Source organism: Rutidosis leptorrhynchoides, chromosome 3, assembly GCF_046630445.1.
Source record: "Rutidosis leptorrhynchoides isolate AG116_Rl617_1_P2 chromosome 3, CSIRO_AGI_Rlap_v1, whole genome shotgun sequence".
Classification (NCBI taxonomy): domain Eukaryota; kingdom Viridiplantae; phylum Streptophyta; class Magnoliopsida; order Asterales; family Asteraceae; genus Rutidosis; species Rutidosis leptorrhynchoides.
Window position 1 is genome coordinate 440,385,666 of NC_092335.1, and position 13,137 is coordinate 440,398,802.

Below are 13,137 nucleotides of genomic sequence, written 5' to 3' on the forward strand. Positions count from 1 at the left end.
TTCTTCTTAACAAACAGAACGGGAGCTCCCCAAGGGGACGAACTAGGACGAATAAAACCTTTGTCTAACAACCCACGGAGTTGACTCGACAATTCTTGAAGTTCGGAAGGCGCAAGACGATAAGGAGCACGTGCTACAGGAGCAGCGCCGGGAACAAGATCAATTTAAAATTCTACCGCACGTTACGGCGGAAGGCCAGGTAAGTCATCGGGAAACACCTCGGGAAAATCCCTAACAATGTGAACGTCATCAACGTTCTTCACTTCCTTACTAGGATTAACAACATGAGCAAGAATAGCATGACAGCCTTTGCGGAGATGTTTAAGAACTTTCATACAGCTAATAAGATTTAACTGTGTGCATTTCTTATCTCCAAAGACCATCAGTGGCTCTCCAATCACATCAGTAATACGAATAGCCTTATCATAACGCACGATCTCAGCACGGTTCACGGATAACCAATCCATACCAATAACAATATCAAAACTACCAAGTTCAATCGGTATCAAGTCTATCTCAAAATCCCTAGCACCCAGATTAATGTTGCATTTACGATGTACAGTCTTAGCAGTAAGTTCTTTACCATTAGCTACTTCAACAACATAAGTATTGTCTAAGGGAGTTAACGGCGTTTTGATTCTCGGTGTAACGACCCTGGATTTTCCAACATTTATTTATTAATAATTATTATTATTAATACGTGTGATTAAACGAATGTATATAATTACATTTACATGTTTCCATGATTGCCCGTACTTGACTTTTAAGGGCCCGAAACGTCTCTGCGACACACGAAACTTCGCGAATAATATTTTTAGAATATTATTTACATTCATGATTATTTATTATTAATCATTTTAATTAATCAAGGTTAGTGATTATTTACTTGGGCTTTAATTATTTAAATTGCATCTTTAATTGGACTTGGGCCTTTAATTAATGGACTTGGACTAGTAAGCCCACCCTACACTTAAATGGACTTGGACTAGTAAGCCCACCCTACACTTAAATGGACCTGTAGCTTGCGCACCTTATAGACTCGCACCTTCCGAGATGCAAGAATTACAGAGTCAACTACAAGAGCTATTAGATCGAGGGTTTATCCAACCAAGCTTCTCGCCTTGGGGCGCACCGGTGTTGTTTGTGAAGAAGAAGGATGGATCCTTCCATATGTGTATCGACTACCGTGAACTCAACAAATTGACTATCAAGAATCGATATCCTCTTCCACGAATTGACGATCTTTTTGATCAACTACAAGGATCGAGCGTTTATTCAAAGATCGATTTACGATCCGGATATCACCAGCTGAGGGTGAAGGAAAGTGACGTGATGAAAACTGTATTCAGGACCCGTTATGGTCATTATGAGTTCCTCGTGATGCCATTCGGTTTGACAAATGCACCTGCCGTGTTCATGGACCTCATGAATCGTGTCTGCAAGCCTTACTTGGACAAGTTTGTTATCGTCTTCATAGATGATATCCTCATCTACTCTAAGAGCGAAGAAGAACATGAGCAACACCTCCGATTAGTGCTTGAACTCTTAAGACAAGAGCAACTTTACGCCAAATTCTCCAAGTGTGAATTTTGGTTGAAGGAGGTACAATTTTTGGGTCATGTTGTGAGCGACCAGGGTATCAAAGTTGATCCCGCCAAGATTGAAGCCATCAGCAAGTGGGAGACCCCCACTACTCCAACGCATATTCGCCAATTTCTAGGTCTCGCCGGTTATTATCGAAGGTTTATCGAAGGATTTTCTCTGATTGCGCGTCCTTTGACCGCACTGACTCACAAGGGCAAGCAGTTCATTTGGGAACCCGCACACGAATCAGCATTCCAAACTTTGAAGAAGAAGTTAACCTCCGCACCTATCCTATCACTTCCTGAAGGTAGTGATGACTTTGTTGTTTATTGCGATGCATCGAAGAGTGGTTTTGGTTGTGTACTGATGCAACGATCAAAGGTTATTGCCTATGCCTCCCGCCAACTGAAGATTCACGAGCGGAACTACACTACACATGATCTTGAACTTGGAGCCGTTGTCTTTGCACTCAAATTGTGGAGACATTATTTGTATGGAACTAAGAGCACTATCTTCACCGATCACAAGAGTCTCCAGCACATCTTCGATCAGAAGCAACTGAATATGAGACAGCGTCGATGGATCGAGACGCTCAACGACTACGATTGTGAACTCCGTTATCACCCTGGCAAGGCCAATGTTGTAGCTGACGCTTTAAGCCGAAAGGAGAGGACGGCACCTCTCCATGTTAGGGCTCTGAACATCACCATCCATTCGAACCTCAACAACCAGATCAGAGTAGCCCAAGTTGAGGCTCTCAAGGAGGAGAACATATCTCACGAGCATTTGAACATACTTGTCTCTCGATTCGAGGTTAGAGAGTCTGGACTCCGATGTTATGCCGGAAGAATTTGGGTACCTTATTATGGAGATCTACGAAACCTGATACTTGATGAAGCACACAAATCGAGATATTCGATTCACCCCGGTGCGGGTAAGATGTACCACGACCTTAAAGAACAGTATTGGTGGCCGAATCTTAAGAAGGACGTTGCGACTTATGTTGGTAAGTGTTTGACTTGCTCGAAGGTTAAAGCCGAGCATCAGAGACCTTCTGGGTTACTTCAACAGCCGGAAATCCCACAATGGAAGTGGGAAAGGATCACAATGGATTTCATTACTAAGCTGCCGAAGACGGTGGGCGGATGCGATACTATTTAGGTTATTGTTGACCGCCTCACCAAATCTGCACACTTCCTAGCAATGAAGGAAACTGATACAATGGAAAGACTTGCTCAGCTGTACATCAAAGAGGTTGTATCTCGTCATGGTGTACCTTTATCAATCATCTCCGATCGCGATCCCCGTTTTGCTTCCAGATTTTGGCGTTCTTTGCAAGAAGCCATGGGAACTCGTCTTGACATGAGTACTGCTTATCATCCTCAGACTGACGGGCAAAGTGAACGAACGATTCAGACCTTGGAGGACATGCTGCGTGCATGTGTCATTGATTTTGGAAGGGCCTGGGAAAGGCATTTGCCACTCGCCGAATTCTCGTACAACAACAGTTATCACTCAAGCATTAATGCTGCACCTTTTGAAGCATTGTATGGTCGTAAGTGCCGATCTCCTATTTGTTGGGCCGAAGTAGGCGAAAAGCAAATCACCGGACCCGAGGTAGTCCACGAAACCACGAAGAAGATTGCTCAGATCCAAGCTAGACTTAAGACTGCCCGTGATCGCCAAAAGAGTTATGCCGATCTTAAACGGAAAGACTTTGAATTTAATGTTGGTGATCGTGTAATGTTGAAGGTTGCACCTTGGAAAGGTGTGATCCGTTTTGGAAAACGTGGAAAGTTGAACCCACGATACATTGGTCCTTTCGAGATCTTGGAACGTGTTGGACCAGTTGCATACCGTTTGGATCTACCAGCACAATTGAGCTCAGTTCATCCTACCTTCCATGTGTCAAACTTGAAGAAGTGTCTTGCTGCACCCGAACTCATCATACCATTGGAAGAACTTACTATTGATGACAAACTCCACTTTGTGGAGGAACCTGTTGAGATTATGGATCGTGAGATCAAAACTTTGAAACGCAACAAGAATCCGATTGTACGAGTACGATGGAATGCCAAACGAGGACCTGAGTTTACTTGGGAACGAGAGGATCAAATGATGCGGAAATATCCTCATCTTTTCCCGACTCCTCCATCTACTTCAGCTTAAATTTCGGGACGAAATTTTCTTTAACAGGTGGGTAATGTAACGACCCTGGATTTTCCAACATTTATTTATTAATAATTATTATTATTAATACGTGTGATTAAACGAATGTATATAATTACATTTACATGTTTCCATGATTGCCCGTACTTGACTTTTAAGGGCCCGAAACGTCTCTGCGACACACGAAACTTCGCGAATAATATTTTTAGAATATTATTTACATTCATGATTATTTATTATTAATCATTTTAATTAATCAAGGTTAGTGATTAATTACTTGGGCTTTAATTATTTAAATTGCATCTTTAATTGGACGTGGGCCTTTAATTAATGGACTTGGACTAGTAAGCCCACCCTACACTTAAATGGACTTGTAAGCCCATTCTAGTAAGCTAGTTTATGTTAAGTATAATCAAGGTTTAATTAGGCTAATTTAGAGACAAAGTTGTCTCAAGCATGCAAGACTTCTTTTAACTTGTTACCCATTTTAGCTCTCACCATTATCCCACACAAGAAAGCAATTTTTGACCCTCCCTTTTGAACCACAAAACCGTCCACCACCTAGGGACTAAAGGAGTTCATTTTTTTTCTCTTTTATTTGATACTTGTATTACTTGCATTTCATTTCTTTCTCTCACACATTCAAACTACTCTCAAACTCTCTAAATTTTCTCTCTTCCTCTTGTAAGTATTAGACTTTTTTTCTTCTTCCTTTTGCTTGCAAAAACCGAAACTATAAACATCAATAATCATCATCATCTTTTGTTTATTACTTGTTGTTTGTAATTATTACTTGTTTGTTGTAAAGATCAAGTCTCTTTAGCTTGAATCTTCTTAGATCTTGGTTTCTTCTTTTGATTTTGAAGAACCAAGAACAAGAACTCAAACTCACTAGTTTGTAGTTCCATAATTATGTAATTTCATGTTTCAAGTTCATAAACCTTAAGATCTTTCTTTGTTTTCATGATTTGTAGACTTGAACTCTTAAGATTCAAAACTTAGTTGAATCTTCTCAAGCATGATACAAACATGAACAAATACTTAAAGATCTAGTTACTTACTTTATTTATGTTCACTTTAATTTCATGTTTTCAAGTTCATAAGTTTCAAAACTTTCTTATTGTTTATATTGTTGACTTGAACTATTAAGATCTACAATTTGGTTTGATCTTCTCAAGTATGAAACAAATGTAAACATAAAACTTGTAGATCTAGTTATTTGTTTCACTTTTACTTAGTTAAATTTGTGATTTATGTTCATGGTCAAGTATTTACTAGTTAAAGACTTGATTATTATTCTTGAAACTTTGTAAGTTCAAGACATAGAAGTGTAACATGCTAGTTACAACTTCACATACTTGTGTTGATTTAACTTAAGTACTAGATCTAGACTTTTGATACAAGGATCTTCAAGATCTACTAAGAACTAAGTTCTACAACCTAAGATCTTGTGTACTTAAGTTTATTTTCAAGTTTGTAGCTTATGACTAGTTTTAAAGTTGATGTATGTGTTAGATCTAAGACCTTGATGAAACTTTGGTTCATCAAACATCATACAACTCTTAAGTGAGTTGTGCTTCATGTCTTAGACTTGCACATGGGTTATGATGGTCAAGACTTGGTTAAGATGATGTAGATACATCAATGAGTTGTACACTTGAAGCTATATGCATCAAGGATGAGAGCCATGATGAACATCAAGCACCAAGACCACCGGAACCCTTAAAAACTCACTGTTCTGTCCAAAACCTACTGACCTGATGCTTCTGGAACAGACCAGTAGACCTGGGCTGTTCTAACCTTGATTTTTAGATAGAACTTTTCGAGTAGATAACTTTTCATATAAGAATCGTCTTAATCCGAGTTACGGTTTAGAGTCTACGGCCCTCCGAGCGTCACTATGTCCATTTACTTTTCTGTTTTCTGTGTACAGTTTCTGTTTTTCTGGTTTCTGTAACAGACCAGTACACCTGGGCTACTGTAACCTTGATTTTCAGATATCTCAGTTTGTGTAGATAACTTTTTATATAGGACTCGTCTTAATCCGAATTACGGTTTAGGATTTATGGCCCTCCGATCGTCACTATGTCCTTTAACGTTGTGCAGAAATTTCTGACCTACTCGCACTTAGACCGTCGCCACGGTCAAACCAAGACGAGTTTGCTTCTGTAAATTTTACCACACTTAAGGGACTCATAGACGGAGCCATGGCCACTGGTCTCACCTTAATTCAGTAAGGGTAGAGGCCGTGGTGACTGACTGAAGTCAGACTTTGTTGAAAACTACTTTCTTAAACGAAACTTACTTTACGCCTTGTGTTTGATGATGAATGATGATGACCCTTAAGACCTTAAATACATACTTTTAAACCTATTAATACGATTTACTGACTTAGTACTATTTGACTTAGGTTGAGGACTTCGGACCATTTACTTGCACACCTTTCCCGACTACTACTTTACCGCTACTACTATCATTGTGAGTTATAGCATTCCCTTTTTACTTTAACTTATTTTGGGAACTGAGAATGCATGCGGATTTTATGTTTTACATACTAGGCACGAGTACTTAAACTTTATATATGTGTGGGTTATATAACGGCAGAAACATTCCCTTTAGCTCGGTAACGTTTAATCATTGGTTTTTGAACCATGAACGCGAATCTTAGATATGGATCCATAGGGTTTGACATCCCCACTCGGGCTAGTAGCGCTAGCATTTAACGGGTGTTTAATACTTCGAGGTTATACGCACTTGCCAAGTGCACTTTAAGGGGGTACATTAAACGTTAAGTTAGTTACCAGGTGCCCACGGTTAAGCATATACTTTTACATACTTTTGAACGCTCGTTGTAGCACTGAAATCTCGTGACCTACTTACATTACTGTTATACTTAAACTATAGCTCACCAACCTTTGTGTTGACCTTTTTAAGCATGTATTTCTCAGGTGCTTGAAGTCGCTTCCGCTATCTTACTAGTCGTGCTATAGAACCCGCTGCCTAGAATTGTTATCGCATGACTACTTATCTTGCATTCAAACTTATTTACTTTTGAAACTATGTTATGTAATGACCATTGGGGTCACGTACACTTATGTAATGCTTCTACTTAGTGAAGTATACTTTTGGATTGTAAAACATTCGACGTTTGTTATGACATCACTTTTATTAATGAATGCAAACTCTGTTTTGAAAACGCATATAGTACTTAACCTTGTAATGATCCTGTTGATGATGGTCCGTACATGATGATTTAGTACGGGGCGTCACATTTGGTATCAGAGCATTGGTTGTAGGGAATTAGGTTGCATTAGTGAGTCTAAAACCGACCCGAGTAGGATTCACTATTAGGACTAATCTACAACTTGCTAGTTTGCTTGTTTCCGCTGAACTTACTACATGCTGCTGCTTACTGTTACTGCTATATGCCGTATGCTACTACATGATTTCACTACTGCATGCTATTACTTGCTTTCGATTGCATGCTAGTTTCGAACGATTTCTGATATTGCCTTGCTACTTATTTTTATACATGATTTAAACTGTTGGCCTATTATTTGCTTGCTTTATGACATACTGACATGGAAAATTTATTTTTCCTTGTTCAGATGTCGGACGTTCCACCTGCTGACATCCCGGGCAGTACAGGCTCAGACCCCGTTGTTCCACCTACTGCTGCACCTGCTGCTGCTGCTGCCGATATTCCGGCCCCGACACCCACTGGCGATCCCGGCGCTTCTACTTCCGGAGCTAGCTCTAGTGCACCTGTCCCAGCGTCTGCTTCCAGACCCCCGAGGCAACTGGCTCGCATTGGTGGTATGGAGATCCCCGCGGTGTTCGGGGAAGGTCCCTTTCGCAATCACATGCGCACACCTTGCCGACGCACTCCCGACGGGTACTTAGCCGTGATTACGCCAGGCCGACACCGACAGATGTTGGCCGCTTTCGGACGTTTTGGATTACCATCTCCACCACCCATGTCACCACCACATGATTCAGACGACGGGTCTTCCACCGATGCTCCTTCAGACGACACCTCATCTGACGACTCCAGCGATGATGAGGATCCTGCTGATAGACCTATTCAGGCACCCTCCACCCCGCCGAGGAAGCGGTACCGGTTCGACGGCACCGTCATTCCAGGGGTGAATGGAGGTCGTGCTTTTACTGATGCTTTTGGCCATCGTCGTAGGGTTACTGCTCGTAAACGAGTTGTGCCATACCCTGCCGACCCACAGATACGTAAGGTTCCCCGTTACGTATTGACTATTCCTGGAACCGTACCACCTAGATTTAGATACGGACCACTTACATCTAGGGACGTACCGTCTACGTCCGGAGCCGGACCATCTACATCAGCACCACCCGCCCCACCTGCACCGCCTGCCCCACCAGCTCCCTCTAACGAGGAACTGATGAGGGAGGTTGAGACTCTCCGAGCTCGAGTCACTGAGCTCGAGGAGCAGTTGGCTCGAGGAGCTGTTCACCCGCCTTCACCGTAGGACCTTGTATTTAGATTTCATGATGTAATCTAGATATATTTTCATGTATTTCATATGTATTGTACGAACTTATTCAGATGTATGAAACTTATTATTATTAATGAATGGAACTTTGCGTTATTTAATTCTTGCACGATGTTCTATTTACATTGCTGTACGATGATTCTGTGGTATTTGTACCTAGATGCATTATTTAATAACATGTGATGTTTTGATTCCATGATTGGTCACTATATACTGTATTATTACTACTTGCATGCTGGATTTTGACTTGGGTCAAAATTTTTGTTTAGAATACCATGGCTAATGGAAGAACCACACCTACCGCCGCCCAGATTGAGGACATGATCAACGAACGGGTCGCTGCAGCCCTAGCAGAAAGAAATCTCGAAGCTCCACCGCCACCACCACCGGTTATTCCACCCGTTCGAAATGGGTGTACATACAAGGAATTCCAGAGCTGCAAACCGCATAACTTCAGCGGCACCGAGGGACCAGTTGGTCTCACCAGATGGTTCGAAAAGTTGGAATCGGTATTCAGGGTTAGCAATTGTTCGGAAGCTAACAAAACGAAATTTGCATCTTGCACGCTTTCTGATGGCGCGCTTACATGGTGGAATACCATGGCCAAAGTACAAGGAATTGATGAGGCGTATGCTACGCCTTGGGAAGAATTTAAATGTGCTATGATCGAGGAATACTGTCCGAGAACCGAAATTCAGAAGATGGAAATCGAATTTATGCAGTTAAAGGCCGTAGGGAACGACCTTAACAGTTACAACCGTAGGTTTTTGGAGTTGGCTCTTATGTGTCCGACCATGGTCACCCCCGAATTTAAGCGCTTGGAAAAATACTTCTCGGGACTTCCTAAGTCCATCAAGGGTAATGTTACCTCATCCAAGCCACCAAGCGTTCCCGAAGCAATGCGCATGGCGCATACTCTCTTGAATCAAATCATCCTTGACGAGCCGGAGAAGGCTAAGTTTGAAACTGGTAGTGGCGAGAAGAGGAAATGGGACAACAACCACAACAACAACAGGGGTAAGAACTATGATCAAAACCCGGTGAAGCGACATGAAGGGTTCAGGCAAAACAACAACAACACCAACCCCAACAACAACAGCTCCAATCCGAACTACAAGGGAACTTTACCACAATGCAAGAGGTGTTATAAGCACCACACCGGGTATTGCAATGTTGTCTGTGAGAAATGCCAACGGACTGGGCATGTTGGTAAGGATTGTAAGGTTACTACTTTGAACGTAAAGCCAAACCACAACAACAATGGGCCTAGGAAATGTTATGAGTGTGGAAAGACGGGCCATTTCAGAAACGAGTGCCCAAACAAGCGTAAGGATGGCGGACCACCACGTGCTAGAGCCTTCAATGTTAATGCAAGGGACGCACGCGACAACCCCGACTTGGTGACAGGTATATTCAAAATCAACAATCTTTTAGCTTCTGTCCTATTTGATACTGGTGCCGATAGGAGCTATGTGTGTAGACATTTTTGTGATAAGTTAGATTGGTCGTTAGTTCCTTTAAAGGAAAGTATGCTTGTCGAGGTCGCCAATGGAAAACTTGAAAAGGTTGACCATATTAGTCGTGGAGCTATTATCAACATAGCTGGTGCAGATTTCGAAATTGATTTGATACCTATCAAACTGGGAAGTTTTGACGTGATCGTCGGTATGGATTGGTTGAGCAAGATAAAGGCCGATGTTATCTGTGGAGATAAAGCACTTCGCATACCACAAGGAGATGGCGAACCACTGGTTATCTATGGAGAGAGATGTACCTCGAAGTTGAACCTCATTAGTTGCGTAAAAGCGGAAAAGATTATGAAGAAGGGACGCTTTGCTGTCCTAGCACATGTGAAAGCGGTAGAAACTGAGGTGAAGAACGTGAACGACGTTCGAATTGTGAACGAATTTTCTGATGTCTTCCCAGAGGAATTGCCTAGATTACCGCCGCAGAGAGCAGTAGAGTTTCAGATTGACTTAGTGCCATGAGCTGCACCTGTAGCTTGCGCACCTTATAGACTCGCACCTTCCGAGATGCAAGAATTACAGAGTCAACTACAAGAGCTATTAGATCGAGGGTTTATCCAACCAAGCTTCTCGCCTTGGGGCGCACCGGTGTTGTTTGTGAAGAAGAAGGATGGATCCTTCCGTATGTGTATCGACTACCGTGAACTCAACAAATTGACTATCAAGAATCGATATCCTCTTCCACGAATTGACGATCTTTTTGATCAACTACAAGGATCGAGCGTTTATTCAAAGATCGATTTACGATCCGGATATCACCAGCTGAGGGTGAAGGAAAGTGACATGATGAAAACTGTATTCAGGACCCGTTATGGTCATTATGAGTTCCTCGTGATGCCATTCGGTTTGACAAATGCACCTGCCGTGTTCATGGACCTCATGAATCGTGTCTGCAAGCCTTACTTGGACAAGTTTGTTATCGTCTTCATAGATGATATCCTCATCTACTCTAAGAGCGAAGAAGAACATGAGCAACACCTCCGATTAGTGCTTGAACTCTTAAGACAAGAGCAACTTTACGCCAAATTCTCCAAGTGTGAATTTTGGTTGAAGGAGGTACAATTTTTGGGTCATGTTGTGAGCGACCAGGGTATCAAAGTTGATCCCGCCAAGATTGAAGCCATCAGCAAGTGGGAGACCCCCACTACTCCAACGCATATTCGCCAATTTCTAGGTCTCGCCGGTTATTATCGAAGGTTTATCGAAGGATTTTCTCTGATTGCGCGTCCTTTGACCGCACTGACTCACAAGGGCAAGCAGTTCATTTGGGAACCCGCACACGAATCAGCATTCCAAACTTTGAAGAAGAAGTTAACCTCCGCACCTATCCTATCACTTCCTGAAGGTAGTGATGACTTTGTTGTTTATTGCGATGCATCGAAGAGTGGTTTTGGTTGTGTACTGATGCAACGATCAAAGGTTATTGCCTATGCCTCCCGCCAACTGAAGATTCACGAGCGGAACTACACTACACATGATCTTGAACTTGGAGCCGTTGTCTTTGCACTCAAATTGTGGAGACATTATTTGTATGGAACTAAGAGCACTATCTTCACCGATCACAAGAGTCTCCAGCACATCTTCGATCAGAAGCAACTGAATATGAGACAGCGTCGATGGATCGAGACGCTCAACGACTACGATTGTGAACTCCGTTATCACCCTGGCAAGGCCAATGTTGTAGCTGACGCTTTAAGCCGAAAGGAGAGGACGGCACCTCTCCATGTTAGGGCTCTGAACATCACCATCCATTCGAACCTCAACAACCAGATCAGAGTAGCCCAAGTTGAGGCTCTCAAGGAGGAGAACATATCTCACGAGCATTTGAACATACTTGTCTCTCGATTCGAGGTTAGAGAGTCTGGACTCCGATGTTATGCCGGAAGAATTTGGGTACCTTATTATGGAGATCTACGAAACCTGATACTTGATGAAGCACACAAATCGAGATATTCGATTCACCCCGGTGCGGGTAAGATGTACCACGACCTTAAAGAACAGTATTGGTGGCCGAATCTTAAGAAGGACGTTGCGACTTATGTTGGTAAGTGTTTGACTTGCTCGAAGGTTAAAGCCGAGCATCAGAGACCTTCTGGGTTACTTCAACAGCCGGAAATCCCACAATGGAAGTGGGAAAGGATCACAATGGATTTCATTACTAAGCTGCCGAAGACGGTGGGCGGATGCGATACTATTTAGGTTATTGTTGACCGCCTCACCAAATCTGCACACTTCCTAGCAATGAAGGAAACTGATACAATGGAAAGACTTGCTCAGCTGTACATCAAAGAGGTTGTATCTCGTCATGGTGTACCTTTATCAATCATCTCCGATCGCGATCCCCGTTTTGCTTCCAGATTTTGGCGTTCTTTGCAAGAAGCCATGGGAACTCGTCTTGACATGAGTACTGCTTATCATCCTCAGACTGACGGGCAAAGTGAACGAACGATTCAGACCTTGGAGGACATGCTGCGTGCATGTGTCATTGATTTTGGAAGGGCCTGGGAAAGGCATTTGCCACTCGCCGAATTCTCGTACAACAACAGTTATCACTCAAGCATTAATGCTGCACCTTTTGAAGCATTGTATGGTCGTAAGTGCCGATCTCCTATTTGTTGGGCCGAAGTAGGCGAAAAGCAAATCACCGGACCCGAGGTAGTCCACGAAACCACGAAGAAGATTGCTCAGATCCAAGCTAGACTTAAGACTGCCCGTGATCGCCAAAAGAGTTATGCCGATCTTAAACGGAAAGACTTTGAATTTAATGTTGGTGATCGTGTAATGTTGAAGGTTGCACCTTGGAAAGGTGTGATCCGTTTTGGAAAACGTGGAAAGTTGAACCCACGATACATTGGTCCTTTCGAGATCTTGGAACGTGTTGGACCAGTTGCATACCGTTTGGATCTACCAGCACAATTGAGCTCAGTTCATCCTACCTTCCATGTGTCAAACTTGAAGAAGTGTCTTGCTGCACCCGAACTCATCATACCATTGGAAGAACTTACTATTGATGACAAACTCCACTTTGTGGAGGAACCTGTTGAGATTATGGATCGTGAGATCAAAACTTTGAAACGCAACAAGAATCCGATTGTACGAGTACGATGGAATGCCAAACGAGGACCTGAGTTTACTTGGGAACGAGAGGATCAAATGATGCGGAAATATCCTCATCTTTTCCCGACTCCTCCATCTACTTCAGCTTAAATTTCGGGACGAAATTTTCTTTAACAGGTGGGTAATGTAACGACCCTGGATTTTCCAACATTTATTTATTAATAATAATTATTATTAATACGTGTGATTAAACGAATGTATATAATTACATTTAC

General features: G+C 42.4%; 1 pseudogene; it reads right to left on the minus strand.

Annotated features, from left to right (window-relative positions):
* Window positions 1-13,137, minus strand: part of LOC139901512 (uncharacterized) — a 115,246-nt pseudogene that overhangs the window by 30,336 nt on the left and 71,773 nt on the right.